This window comes from Pangasianodon hypophthalmus, chromosome 7 (assembly GCF_027358585.1).
Source record: "Pangasianodon hypophthalmus isolate fPanHyp1 chromosome 7, fPanHyp1.pri, whole genome shotgun sequence".
Taxonomy (NCBI): domain Eukaryota; kingdom Metazoa; phylum Chordata; class Actinopteri; order Siluriformes; family Pangasiidae; genus Pangasianodon; species Pangasianodon hypophthalmus.
The window spans coordinates 14,812,975-14,827,500 of record NC_069716.1 but is presented as its reverse complement, the minus strand read 5'-3'; the positions used below and the strand labels follow the sequence as shown (position 1 = coordinate 14,827,500).

The 14,526-nt window shown below is 39.3% G+C and overlaps 1 protein-coding gene across 3 annotated transcripts in view; it reads left to right on the top strand.

The window, feature by feature from the left end:
• The first annotated feature begins 1,307 nt into the window (after nt 1–1,307).
• Nucleotides 1,308–14,526, top strand: part of rnf145a (ring finger protein 145a) — a 37,736-nt gene continuing 24,517 nt past the window's right edge. Inside the window, exon 1 of one of the 3 annotated variants that reach the window (XM_026918119.3) lies at nt 1,308–1,515. The gene's annotated coding sequence lies outside the window, so the exon portion shown is untranslated. The other 2 variants (XM_034305997.2, XM_034305996.2) reach the window with 2 other exon arrangements.

Genomic DNA, 14,526 nt, shown 5'->3' with positions numbered 1-14,526 from the left:
AGCTCAATGCTATTAAAACAATGGAGATGGTGGTAGACTTCAGGAAGAACCCAGCCCCACCGGCCCCCATCATCCTGTGTGACTTCCCAGTGGATACTGTGGACTCCTTCTGCTTCCTGGGAACCATCATCACCCAGGACCTCAAGTGGGTGCTGAACATCAACTCTCTGATCAAAAAAGCACACCAGCGGATGTACTTCCTGCGGCAGCTAAAGAAGTTCAACTAACCAAAGACAATAATGGTACACTTCTCACCTCCTCCATCACCATTTGGTACGCTGCTGCCACTGCTAAGGACAAAAGCACTGCCACCTCTTCAGGACCTGTACACTTCCAGAACCCTGAAGCAGGCAGTTAAGATTGTGGCTGACCCCTCTCACCCTGGACACAACCTTTTCGATGCACTCCCCTCCAGCACAAGGCTGCGGTCCATCAAGACTAAAAGCTCACGCCACAAAAACAGTTTCTAGCCATCAGCAACTGGCCTCATCAACAATACCCAGGACCCACCATGGTCTCTTACCTGCCTCCATGGACATTACACATTACATTAACGAAAAACCCCACTTTTCTGTTTCATGTGCGTTACATTAACGCACACAACTCAGACTACTATACTGCACCTTCTTACTTCGAACTGTGAGCATTTGCACTGGCCCACATTTGCACATTCTGCACTAATGTACAGTTAATGTTTCTATTTATTTTTTTTTCCCTAAATTTTTATACTTCAGTATTTATGCTCATAGTGGTTTACCTTATTAAAACTCTTTTTATTTCTTGTATTTTACTGTTACTGTACTAAGCACCAGTACACCAAGACAAATTCCTTGTACATGTAAACCCATGGTACTTGGCAATAAAAGTGATTCTGATTCTGGCAGTCTTACAGAGTTTCCTTTTGCTGAGCACTTGGCTGCTTTTGGGGCATTTAAGAAAATTTTCCAAAATAATCATATATCAATTTCACGATTTATATTTTCCTTAGAAATCAATTATACAGCCCCTGAGATCACAGTGTCTTTAAGATTCAAATATGCAACAGATATAACCTTTATCTATTATTACCTACACCCGTATACACTAGCCAGCTCTTCTAATGTCCCGTATTTTCCATCGAGTTCCTCATTCTTCTGACTGCCCTTTCTTCTCACCTATAACATTCATTCATTCATTCTTTCTCTCTCTCTCTCTCTCTCTCTCTCTCTCGCGCGCGCGCGCTCTATCTCCCCTCCCCCTCCCCTCACGTCTCGCTCCCCACCCCCACCCCCACCCCCGCTGTAATCCTCTTTCGCGGTAGCGCGCATGCTCAGTAGCGCCCCCAATTCCTCTACTCCTCTCTTTAATGGCTGCGGGATGAAGCGAATAGAGTCGAGGTCTGCGTGTCTTTTTTCGCTATGGATGCCGCTTCCCTGAGTCTGCTACGCGCTGTATTGCCCTTCAAGCATGGCTGACATTCGACCGGAGAAACGTCGCGAATCGTAGCCTAGAGGAGTTGCGGTGGTTACTGGTTCTGTAAGTGGACTATGTTTTTGGTTCTGCAGAAACGGTTGATTCAGCAGGGACTAGCAGTGCTCCCATGTTTGGCTTTGTTACACGACTGGGTTACTAGAGTTCATCTGAGCATCTCTACAGAAGACGCATTATAACGTTATCAGAGCACCATAGACCAGTCTGAACGTTATTAGACCATTCTGTTGCAATCTTGGTTGTGCTAAATATGACTTGGGACGTACTGATAATAGAGAAGTACTCTGTATTACTCTCATTTAGGTCTTCATTGCTCACGCTAGGTCTAAGCGGTAAACGTCACCACAGAGAGCACACTAGTTTGTCTTTCTCTGCGTTTAGCACAAAATGCGTTTAGCCTATTGCACCCTGGTTTTATTATTATTATTTTTTTTTACAAGGATTGCCGTTATGCACACGCTGTTTATTTAAAATACTGCAACAGGCGTATTCTGCTTCAGATTCCCATCTAATTGGACGGTCGCACCTCATGAATTTTTAATGAGTGCTCGGTTACTGGAGTTCATTGGCATTTTCTGACTATGGCGCCCAAGGCAGCAGGTAAGGAGCAATAATACTCCGGGAAATCCCCAGCGATAAAGCTCTCCAGTGTGGCATTAGCACATAATCTTGATTTAACATCCTAAGTGTTTATAAATGATCACTGAAGGTGGTAACAAGACTCATCAGACCTATTAATTAACAAACACAGCATTGTTTATGTTATGTCTACAGTGTTGGTGCATTGTGTTAACTACACTTCTGTAATACTGAGCAACTATAAAACCCAGCTATAGACAGCATGCAAAACACGGAAGGGCAGTGGTCACTCAGTGGTGGAAACACTGTACTACTGATGGGGAGGTTGAGATTTCAAATCCAGCAAATCCCCACTCTCGCGGCCTCGAGCAGGGCCTTTAACCTTGTTTCCTCTTCAGGAATAGTGCTATGGCCCTGAGCCCAGGCTCTTTCTAAGCTGGAGTATATTCTCTTTATTGTGTGTAGAAATTAAATATATTTGGTATTTATTGTTAACTTTGTATCTTTAATCAGAGGCTAAACAATATGATTCGTAAGTTTGTTCACAAGGATGTGGGATATTAGGATAAGTGGCTTGAGCCCCTGTTATTTGTATTAAAAAAAAAAAAAATCTTGCGTCAGGGTTCCAAATGGACGTTATGAATTTTTCTGCAAACCCAAAGCTTAACCACCATACATTTTTTAAAAATTTCACATTTATAATATATGACTACTCTGTTATTTGAACATTTATTTTCAGTAACATATGTATGATGTAAGTGACTGAAAACCAAAGGCACTGACGTACCAGTTTAGTGGAAAGTGTTTTGCTGTTACAGGAAAATAATTCACACCCGGGTGGTGTGATACGGCCAGACACGAAGCAGAGGAGCCTGGTTTATAGTAGGCACAAGACTTTGTATGCACATGCAGAAGCAGCGGCAACGTGACATTGCTCACATCCTCGCTGCATCAAATGTACATCCACAAGATTTAAATGTGACATTCACTAAATGACATGTCAGAGCCAAAACATCCCTGTCCATCAGGTTTCAAACTGGAACTTAGTGTTCAGTGATTTTATGCACAGTGACGTTAAACACACTGACGAGCTTTGTCTCTCATTAAAAAAAAAAAAACTTTCCGCTGCTGTCATGAGCCCCATCTCAAATCAAAAACTCTGACCTTACATTCAAAAGTATTTACTAATATGGAAAATCCAGAAGTCACAAAACAGACCTTTTGGTAGTTTTGAAGTCTACACGAGAGGTTTTTAGAATTCAAATGCCTCTCTGAATTGTAGAACAAAACTAGAATTCATGATATCCTGATGCTGTCAAACTGCCACTCAAACATTGACAAGCACGGAAAGATCAGCTTTTCACAAATCTGCCTAATCTGATCTTGTTTGTCTAAATGGACTATTTTTAGTTCATGATGGGTTGTTATTATGCTACCACAGATACACATTCACAGGTTTAGTTAGGTAGGATTATCCTTTGGAGTTACATTTCTCCATCACTGTTCAATCATTGTACTCAGTTATTCATAGTTTCAGATGGTGATCATGATCACTCATTGTTTTTGGTATCAGGATCACATATCATCAGACATTGGTGAGCTGTTGTTTGAAGTTATTTGATCCTCTTCCTGGAACAGGATTTCACTGATGGGCTGTGAACACGATTTTTTCCCGGCCTGTCTCTGTCCAATGGCTGAAGGACATAACTATAATCATGATTGTAAATCTAGTGTTATCATGATCACTGGCAGAATTGTGCAGCATGTTGAATCTCTCGTATAAGGAAATAAAAAATGTACTGTCACTGACAGGGACTGTGAAAATGAAGGAGGTCAGGAAACATTTTGCTGCCACTATTTGAAACAGTTGAAGTTGCAAAATGTCGCCAGCAAAGAAAACAGAATAAAATACATTGAGAAATAACAGTTAAGTCAAAACTTGATGCAAAACCCTGCATCATTTAAAATGTGTTTAGGTCATCTGTACAGTTTTTTTTTTTTTTTTTTTTTTTTTTAAGATCAGATCTTTGTTATTTAAAGTAATATAAAATTGCAAAGAAAGGATGTTTGTTTCTGCTTCTCCATATTTGGAGATACAAGGTTTTCTTGTGTTTGTTTGTGTGTGTGTTTTTAACTGGACTAATTTGTTAATTATTACAAAAGTAGCCAAAAATATTGCCATTTTTTTCTTGCTACAAGCTTACAAAATAAATCCAAAGCATTGTTTCATAGGTAAGAGAAACAGATTTTTAGTGACTGTTTTTTCATACAGTGGTCATCATTGAGGATGCTCACTATATTAAATGTCTTCATCCAGTAGGTCTATTTCATGTGAATAATTTTTTTACTAGGTAGATAACAATGTACATAAAATTTTCTAATAAGATACTCAAGTCAACAAAGTTAAAGGTAAAAGGTAAGATGGTGCTAGTGTTCATTTTGTTTGCTCAAAAAGAATCAGAAACTGTCAGATGACAAAAATGACAACGTATGCTGAAAATTTGTAGTCTGGCCAAAAAAATTTTAGTACTTTAAATTTAAGTCAGAAAAGTATAGAAAATTACTTTTCCTTGATATCAGTGTTTGAAACAGCATAAGTAGCAGACAGGTGTCAAACTGGAGGTCTGCCACCATGTTTCGTTCAGTCGATGCAAGAAAGAACACAATATATTTACCCTTGAGCAATGTTAACTAGACTTCACACTGGATACAGCACGTAAGCTTATAGTGGCCACTCATTTACATTGTATATGGTCCGTCCACAAACTTCCATATAACATGCAAACTTCCAACAGTGTTTGTGAAACATGAGGGATGGGCCAACTGTATTTACAATTCAGTTCTTTTAAATGTGGTGGGACAGTGAGACAGTGAATAAACATGTACATGTAGTATTATTATTTCTTACTCAACATCAGGAATTGCAAAAGAATGATGACAGAAAGCATAGGTTGTTTTTAAAGATGCAACATGATGGTTGTTGGTGCCAGAGAGGCTGAGTATTTCAGAGTCTGTGCCCGTGATAGCCTCAGATTCTTGTTCTTGGCTGACAGGAGTGGAACGTGATGTGGTCCTCTGCTGTTGTAGCTCATCCACCTCAAGGTTTGATGTGTAGTACTTTCTGAGATGCTTTTCTGCTCAGCTTGGTTGTAAAGAGTGCTTATTTGAGTTACTATAGACCTCCTGTCAGCTAAAACTAGTCTCATCATTCTCCTCTGACCTCTCTCATCAGTAAGGTGTTTCAGCCCGCAGACCAGGTGATTTTTGTTTTTCCGTTCTGTGTAAACTATAGAGACTGTTGTGTGTGAAATTTCCAGGAGATCAGCAGTTTCTAAAATACTCAGACCAGCCCATCTGGTACCAACAACCATGCCATGGTTAAAGTCACAGAGATCACACTTTTTCTTCATTCTGAAGTTTTATATCAATATTAACTGAGTGTGCAGAACCAGTAAAAAAAAATGTACAGAATACTGTCACCTGGTGTTACTTTGTGTGTCAGAAGCACTTGATAATATTCTCGTGCTGTGACAGTTACATGCCATGGCTGATTAATGCCAGTAATATTCTGTTGTAGTTAGTGACATGTTATTTGTTAAAAGTTCTGAAGTAGTGTTAATTGCTGGAAATGCTGCAAATAAATATATTTTAAATCAATATTTTGGTATTTAATATGTTTTAAAAAATGATAGATTAATCGATTACCAAAATAATCATTGCAGCCCTAATTTAGACCCCTAATGAGCAAGCCAACAATGGCAAGGAATTGCATACTATAAAGTCAAACATGCTAAGTGTATTGAAAGTATGTTCAATATGAACATCAGGGTCTTTTGATTATAGCAGCAGGTACAAGTCTACAGTGTCCAGGTGAGATTATCCAAAGAAGAAAGGACGAAATTTGGGCATAAACTGTTATTGGGAGCAAATCTTTCGGGTATCCATGTGGCCACATCCACAGAAGCACAAAGTGAATCACAAGTGCAGAAGTATGATCAGGTTGAATCAGGCAGGTCCAAAGAGAATGCACAATACTAGAACTGTGTCAGGATCAGGCCCTGGCATCACATCAGCAAGCAGGTATGCATGTACAGTTCAACAGAGAAGTTGCTGGAGACCGAAGACAACAGAGGTTGTCGACTGAGTCTCGTGAAGGCGCAGATAGGTCGCGGGTTTATAGTTTTTATTAAAAAAAATTCTCAGTTAAACCAAATTAAGAGGGCTTGGCTAGAGAGACATTCAGTGGGTCAGGTGATCTGCAGATGGGTATAAACTAGACAAAGCAAATAAGAGAATGGGAAACAGGCATGGGTCAAAACAAAGAAGCAATAGATAAGCCTTTGCCCTGTTGGTGAGAGACTGTGGAATCGAATCCCAATGATGCCACAGCCATCCGGGGTTGGGAGTCCAAGAGTGTATAATTGGCCTTGCTCTCTAGGTGAGAGGGTAAGAAGTGTCATACTCGCTCGCTTGTCAGAGTGACACTAGCCATCTGCGAGCTCATGAATGGTTGAAGAGGGCAGTTTTCCTCTGAGTGTGTTTAGCTAGTATGATGTAGCATGAGCAGCAGTTTGAAAGAATGTGGTGGCTAGCTTTCACCCTCCCTGGTTGTGATAGGGAAGAGCTAGCTAGTGAGTGGGAATGGGCTCACTGCACAAACATTTCCGCATTCTTCTTAGTACTGCTCCTGCATTTCCAGTGCTTTTACTATACCTGTGTTGGCAATATTTTACTGTTGATGCCTGTAAAAGCTCTGAACAAAGACTTCAACCTGTATGCTTTGTCATACATACACAACTGAAAATAATTCTTATATAGCTGGACTTAAGGTCCAGGTCTGGATCTAAATATATTTTATTATGAACAGGGTACAAAATCTCGGAGTGGAAAAAAATACCTTTCTTGGCAATCTGTGTGAAATTTTGCGTGCTCCTCTTTTGTTTCCTCCAATCACGAAGGCTTTGAATCAGTTTCTGTGACAAAATACATAACTGAGACAGGCTATTGGTGTAACAGACTGTGCTAGTCAAAATATGTTTTGCTAATCAACAGTAGGGTAATTTTGCGTTCACAAAATAAAACAGCATGTTTAAAATTGCTCAGTACCAAGAAAGAGAAAGTCAGCAGTGAAAACTGCTCATTTTAAGAAACGTGGACTAAACAATACAGGTTCATTATCCCTGTGAGAAGTATGAAGCCAGCAGAGTTTCCGCTAGCCTGTAAATACTGGTTTTTGATCGTTTAAAAATTCCCAGTGTACGATAAAATCAAAAATAGATAAATATTAACACGAATCAGACATATGTTAGACAAAGTACGTTTGCAGTTGCACACCTAATTAAGATCTCTGTCTGCGCAAATATTATTTTTTTCACATTTCTCCTGTAACATATACTCTGATTAGCACTTCACTGCCGTGGAGGTTTAACTTTTCTGACAGCTTGCAAAGCCTTAAACTGTGACTACAGCCAGTTGTATCCTGAGTGGGCCACATTGGCAAAAGTAGCTTGTGTCATTCCCGTCTCTAGTGTGCACGCAGAGAGAGGCTTCTCACTGCAGAATCGCATTAATACAGCCTTGCCTAGCCCCCTTCAGGTGGAGAAGGTCACCAGGCTGATGCACATCTCAAGCCGCAGAGAAACACTGGACACATTTGATTACACTTCGGCAGCAGAGCGCTTCTCTGGCGTGAAATATCTCAGAAAATAGTCATAAAAATGAAGAGAAACAACTTAGCGTGGGAAATTATATGATTTTCTTTAATTTAATATTTCTTTGTAAATGAAAATATATGTGGCAAACTGCAGTTTAACGTTTAGCTGTGCCCTGTTTTCATTTTGAATGTTCGTCTAATTAGGTGCTAATTCCATGACTGCTGTTTATTTTGAATATTGTGGAAAAGAAATTTGACTTAATTGTTTTGTTATAATAATCGCATATGCTATGCATGGTCCACAACTTTACTGTGCAAAATAAACACCGAAATGAGATGACTGGATTTTTTCCAGTTTGTCTGATAAACTTCATCATTCTTGGACACGTTTGCTGGCACCAAAATGTCTTAGTGGAAACTTTTTCATCGTGTCAGATTTAAGTAGGAGGAAGTTATTCAGCATCCAGTGTCATCCAGTAATGTTCATTACACATTCCTCAACTTTATTAAGCTGGTGTCTCATCTGGCTTTGTTGAAACATGCAACTGTGTGTCATCAGCTAACAGTGGAAGCTAATACCATGTTTACGATCAGTGGTGTCAAAAGCTGTACTAAGGTCAAGCAACTCAAGCAAGGAGTCACAACCCTGATCAGAGGCCAGTAGTCATTTACCACTTTAACCAGCGCTGTCTTAGTGCAGTGATGAGGCCTAGCTTATAGATTCTGATAGATTTTATGAATGTTATTCCTGTGTATGGATGAGAATAACTTCTGTGCTATAACGTTATCTTGGATCTTGGTAAAGGGGATGTTTGATATTGGTCTGTAGTTGGACAGCTGACAGGGGTTGAGGTAAGGTTTTTTTAATCAGGGGTTTGATAACTGCTGGTTTTCCGTTCTTCCCTGAGTACTGGCTTATTCGTAGTAGAGGTTTGATTGCTTCTGGCAGTATCTGTTTGAAGAAATGTGTAGGTAAGTAATCTAATACACAAATTAATGATTTTGATGAAGAAATTAGTGAAATTAGCTCAGTCTCTTGAAGGGGAGTAAGCATTCTAATCGCTGATCCTATGTGGATATATTTTAAACTACATTTTTAGTTAATGAATTGTCTGGCTTTAAATTAATAGTCTGAATTTTTTTTGCCTGATATTTTGGTCCTAGTTAACTTTGCTACAGTGTTAAATAAGAATCTAGGATTATTTTTGCTATTTTCTATTAGGGGTAGAGAGATATGTTGATGTAGCAGCATAAAATCCTTTCTATAGCCCAGGAGGCTCTCCTTCCATGCTGTTTGGAATACGACCAATTTAGTCTGGTGGCATTTGCGTTCTAATTTTTGAGTGGTCTGTTTTAAGGTGCGCATGTGATCCTTGTACCAGGGAGCTAGTTTTTTCTATCTAATTATTCTTCTTTTAAATGGAGCTACATTATCTAAAGTGTAGCGGAGCATTGTCACCTGATCAAATTCCAGGGGTCAGACTGTGATCCAATCAAGGTTGATTGTCAAAGATGGAGTTTATTGATAAAACTACTGTATGTGCAGTATGTGCTGATGTGAATGTACATTTGAGGTACATACATTATAACTAAGACACATTTTAAATGAGATCAGGTGATGATCTGAGAGAGATTTAGACTGTGGAAGTGTGATTATATTTTTTTTAATCTAAACTAAATGTTAAAGTAAGATTTTGAACCCCATTGTGGTTGGGTCCTATTACATTCTGATTAACCCCTGCTGAGTCTAGAATACAAATGCTGTTCTCAGAGGCTTGTGGATTTTCAGAATGAATATTAACCCTTAGTAGTCCCAAGGGTTTTTTTGGATCCTGGAGATGTTTTGACATACCCTTACATTTGTTCTTATTTCAGTCGCTTATAGTATATTAATGGTAAGAGTCTCATTCACTGTATTCAGCAGAAATTGTGCTACAATAATATGTGAGCGACATGTATGTATATGGTTTTTTTTTTTTTTTTTTTTTTTTTTTTTTTTTTTTTTTTTTTTTTTTTTGAGAAAATCAAAAAGGCTGTCCTTTAATGAGCCCGCATCAATGAGCCTTGGGCGCCCATGACTCTGTCACTGATTCACTGGTTGTCCTTCCTTGGAAGACCTCTTTTGGTAGGTACTAACCACTGCATCCTGGGAACACCCCACAAAACCTGCCGTTTTGGAGGTGCTCTGACTCAGTCATCTAGCCATCACAATTTGGCCCTTTTCAAAGTCACTCAGATCTTAAAGCTTATCCATTTTTCCTGCTTCCAACACATCAACTTTGAGAACTGACTGTTCACTTGCTGTCTAATATATCCCACCCCTTGACAGGTGCCATTGTAACAAGATATTCAACGTTATTCAGTTCATTTTGTCAGTGGCTTTATGTTATGACTAATGTTATGGCTAATCGTGTATGTATATATACATACTTTTTTTTATATATATATATATATATACAGGTGCTGGTCATATAATTAGAATATCTTCAAAAAGTTTATTTATTTCACTAATCCCATTTAAAAAGCGAAACTTGTATAATGTATACATTCATTCCACACAGACTGATATATTTCAAGTGTTTATTTCTTTTAATTTTGATGATTATAACTGTCAACTAATGAAAACCCCAAATTCAGTATCTCAGAAAATTAGAATATTACTTAAGACCAATACAAAGAAAGGATTTTTAGAAATCTTGGCCAACTGAAAAGTATGAACATGAAAAGTATGAGCATGTATAGCACTCAATACTTAGTTGGGGCTCCTTTTGCCTGAATTACTGCAGCAATGCGGCGTGGCATGGAGTCGATCAGTCTGTGGCACTGCTCAGGTGTTATGAGAGCCCAGGTTGCTCTGATAGTGGCCTTCAGCTCTTCTGCATTGTTGGGTCTGGCATATCGCATCTTCCTCTTCACAATACCCCATACATTTTCTATGGGGTTAAGGTCAGGCGAGTTTGCTGGCCAATTAAGAACAGGGATACCATGATCCTTAAACCAGGTACTGGTAGCTTTGGCACTGTGTGCAGGTGCCAAGTCCTGTTGGAAAATGAAATCTGCATCTCCATACAGTTGGTCAGCAGCAGGAAGCATGAAGTGCTCTAAAACTTCCTGGTATACAGCTGCGTTGACCTTGGACCTCAGAAAACACAGTGGACCAACACCAGCAGATGACGTGGCACCCCAAACCATCACTGACTGTGAAAACTTTACACTGGACCTCAAGCAATGTGAATTTTGTGCCTCTCCTCTCTTCCTCCAGACTCTGGGACCCTGATTTCCAAAGGAAATACAAAATTTACTTTCATTAGAGAACATAACTTTGGACCACTCAGCAGCAGTCCAGTCCTTTTTGTCTTTAGCCCAGGCGAGACGCTTCTGACGCTGTCTGTTGTTCAAGAGTGGCTTGACACAAGGAATGCGACAGCTGAAACCCATGTCTTGCATACGTCTGTGCGTAGTGGTTCTTGAAGCACTGACTGCAGCTGCAGTCCACTCTTTGTGAATCTCCCCCACATTTTTGAATGGGTTTTGTTTCACAATCCTCTCCAGGGTGCGGTTATCCCTATTGCTTGTACACTTTTTTCTACCACATCTTTTCCTTCCCTGTGCCTCTCTATTAATGTGCTTGGACACAGTGCTCTGTGAACAGCCAGCCTCTTAGAGTGTGGTACCAGGTGTCTTCAATATTGAACCTTTTCACAATATTCTAATTTTCTGAGATACTGAATTTGGGGTTTTCATTAGTTGTCAGTTATAATCATCAAAATTAAAAGAAATAAACACTTGAAATATATCAGTCTGTGTGGAATGAATGTATCCATTATACAAGTTTCACTTTTTGAGTGGGAGTAGTGTAATAAATCAACTTTTTGATGATATTCTAATTATATGACCAGCACCTATATATAATAAAATATAAAATATATTATCGCTAATATCATCACTAATTACTATCACTACTAATATTGCCTATTCATAAAAAAAGATTTTTGTAATGCCATACATATACATACACTTTATGTATTATTACACAGAACGTAAACAAATTAAACTGTAATTAATCTGTAAAATAGAGGGTGAATATGCACTTATTTGGTGTGATTATTGCGTTGAAAACTGAATGACATGAAGAATAAATGACTAGCTCATCAGAAATTATATCCTCCACTGGATCAAGTCGCTCTTCAAAATGCAGCTGTTCATCACTGGAGTCGTGCTCTTCCACTGTACCTATTTTTTCTTTCGTGTACATTGCATAATCGGAGAATATTTGTTTTGGATTTGAATTGGTTCATTTAAAAGTAGAGTGGAAAGTGCAGCGGGAAGTGCATCCTGTTTGTTTTCTCTATTTTACAAAAGCACAACATTTTATTGTGAGTGGACACAAACAAATGTAGACCCTTTACAGTTCTGAATGATGTTTTCCTCGTTTACGCGTGACTGTAAATGAGTCTTTTAACTCGTTGCTGTAAGAAAAAAGCCAAGTGATCTCACAGGCACCTCCATTGACTCTTAAGGGTTAAAGTCTCCACCAGGTCTACGGAAACAAAGAAATTCAGAATACAGCCCTGGGGGTCTGTAAATAATAATTAGTAGACTTTTTTGTGGTTACATATGTTAGTATAAAGAATTTTAAATGCGTTGAATTCAAGTTCAGGTTTTGATGTAACGCCTAGAATTTCATTATAAATAACACACCTCCTCCTCTGCCAGTTAGATGTATATACAGAGCATTCAGAAAGTATTCTGACCTTTTTTTTCACATTTTGTTGTTATGTGGACTTATGCAAAAATGCTTTAAATCTACACTCAATACCCCATAATGACAAGGCAAAAACCAGACTTGTGATAACTTTGCAAATTTATTAAAAAGAAAAAAATTGAAACATCACATTTACATAAGTATTAAGACCCTTAACTCAGTACTTTGCTGAAGCACCTTTGGCAGCGATTACAGCCTGAATCTTTTTGGGTATGATGCGACATGCTTTGCACACCTGGATTTGGGGAGTTTCTGTCATTCTTCTCTAGAGATCCTCTCTAGCCCTATCAGGTTGGCTGGGGCCCGTCGATGGACAGCCATTTTCAGGTCTCTCCAGTGATGTTCATTTGGATTCAAGTCTGGGCTTTGGCTGGGCCACTCAAGGACATTCACAGAGTTGTCGCTAAGCCACTCTTGCATTGTCTTGGCTGTGTGCTTAGGATCATTGTTCTGTTGGAAGGTGAACCTTCAGCCCACTCTGAGGTCCTGAACACTCTGGAACAGGTTTTCATTAAGGATATCTCTGTATTTTGCTGCATTCAGCTTTCCTCCTACCCTGACCAGTGTCCCAGTCCCTGGTGCTGAAAATCACCACCACAGCATGATGCTCCCACCACCATGCTTCACCATTGGGGTGGTATTGGGCAGGTGATGAACGGTGCCTGGTTTCCTCCGGATATAATGCTTGGAATTGAGGCCAGTTCAATCTTTGTTTCATCAGACTAGAGAATCTTGTTTCTTGTTTCTTGCTTTTTTGTAAATTCCAAGTGGAGAGGTTTCCATCTCGCTACTCTGCCATATAGCCCAGCTAGGTGGAGTGGTGCAGTGATGGTTGACCTTCTGCAAGTTTCTCCCACCACCACACATGATCTTTGGTGCTCAACCAGAGTGACCATTGGGTTCTTGGTCACCACTCTTCCCAAGGACCTTCTCCCTGATTGCTAAGTTTGGCCAGACGGGCAGCTCCAGAAGGAGTCCTGGTTGTTTCAAACTTCTCCATTTAAGAATTCAGTGCCTCAGAAATATTTTGTAGCCTTTCCCAGATCTGAGCCTCAACACAATCCTGTCTCTGAGCTCTGCAGGCAGTTCTTCTGACCTCATGGATTGGTTTTTGCTCCGATATGTATTTTCAGCTGTTAGACTTTATATAGACAGGTGTGTGCCTTTCCAAATCATGTCCAATCAATTGAATTTGCCACAGGTGGACCCCAAAGAAAGTGTAGAAACATCTCAAAGATTAGAAATGGAATGCAACTGAGCTAAATTTCAAGTGTCATAGCAAAGGTTCTGAATACCTGTCTCAATGTGAGTTTTCAGTTTTTAATAAATTTGCAAAGTTATCACAATTCTGGTTTTTGCTTTGTCATTATAGAGTATGGTGTGTAGATTGATCTGGAAAAAAATAGTGATTTAAAGCATTTTAGCATAAGGCTGCAACATGGCAAAATGTGAATGCAGTGTAACTGTATCCGGGTGGACTAGCTTCATTTAATGCTACATACTCTTTTGGTTTAATCCATGTTTCTGTTAAACACAGTTCATTTAAACTCCTGATCAGTAAAGGTTTAATTTACAATAAGCACTTTAGATGCGGTAGATCTAATATTCAACAGTTCTAGGTTTTAACTGTAATTTTAATTAGGTTACTACAACTATCTGAGCATTTCTACCAATTCCCCCCCCCCCCCCCCCCCCGTGAGTGACGACTCATGGCAGCTAGTAGACAGTCGGTTTAGCCTGCTTGTGTGCTCCCTGGCCTTGGCTCTGGATTGTCACAGATTAACTAGGCCTGTTCTAAGACTATGAGCTATGCTGCAAGAAATTTACACACCTATATTGTTACTGTTTGTACCATTTAACTGAAGAAGGCCTATATCATTAGCTTCTACATAAATAACTATCTTTTGAAAACCTAGCTTTGAAAATGACATAATATTTTCTGAAGCCTCTCAGGGTCTCAAGCCTCTCAGCCAACTTTGTCAACAAATGTAAATAGCTTATTGTTGTTGTAGTTCTCAGATTAGCGACTTCTAACTTTGACATTCTACATACGGTTTGA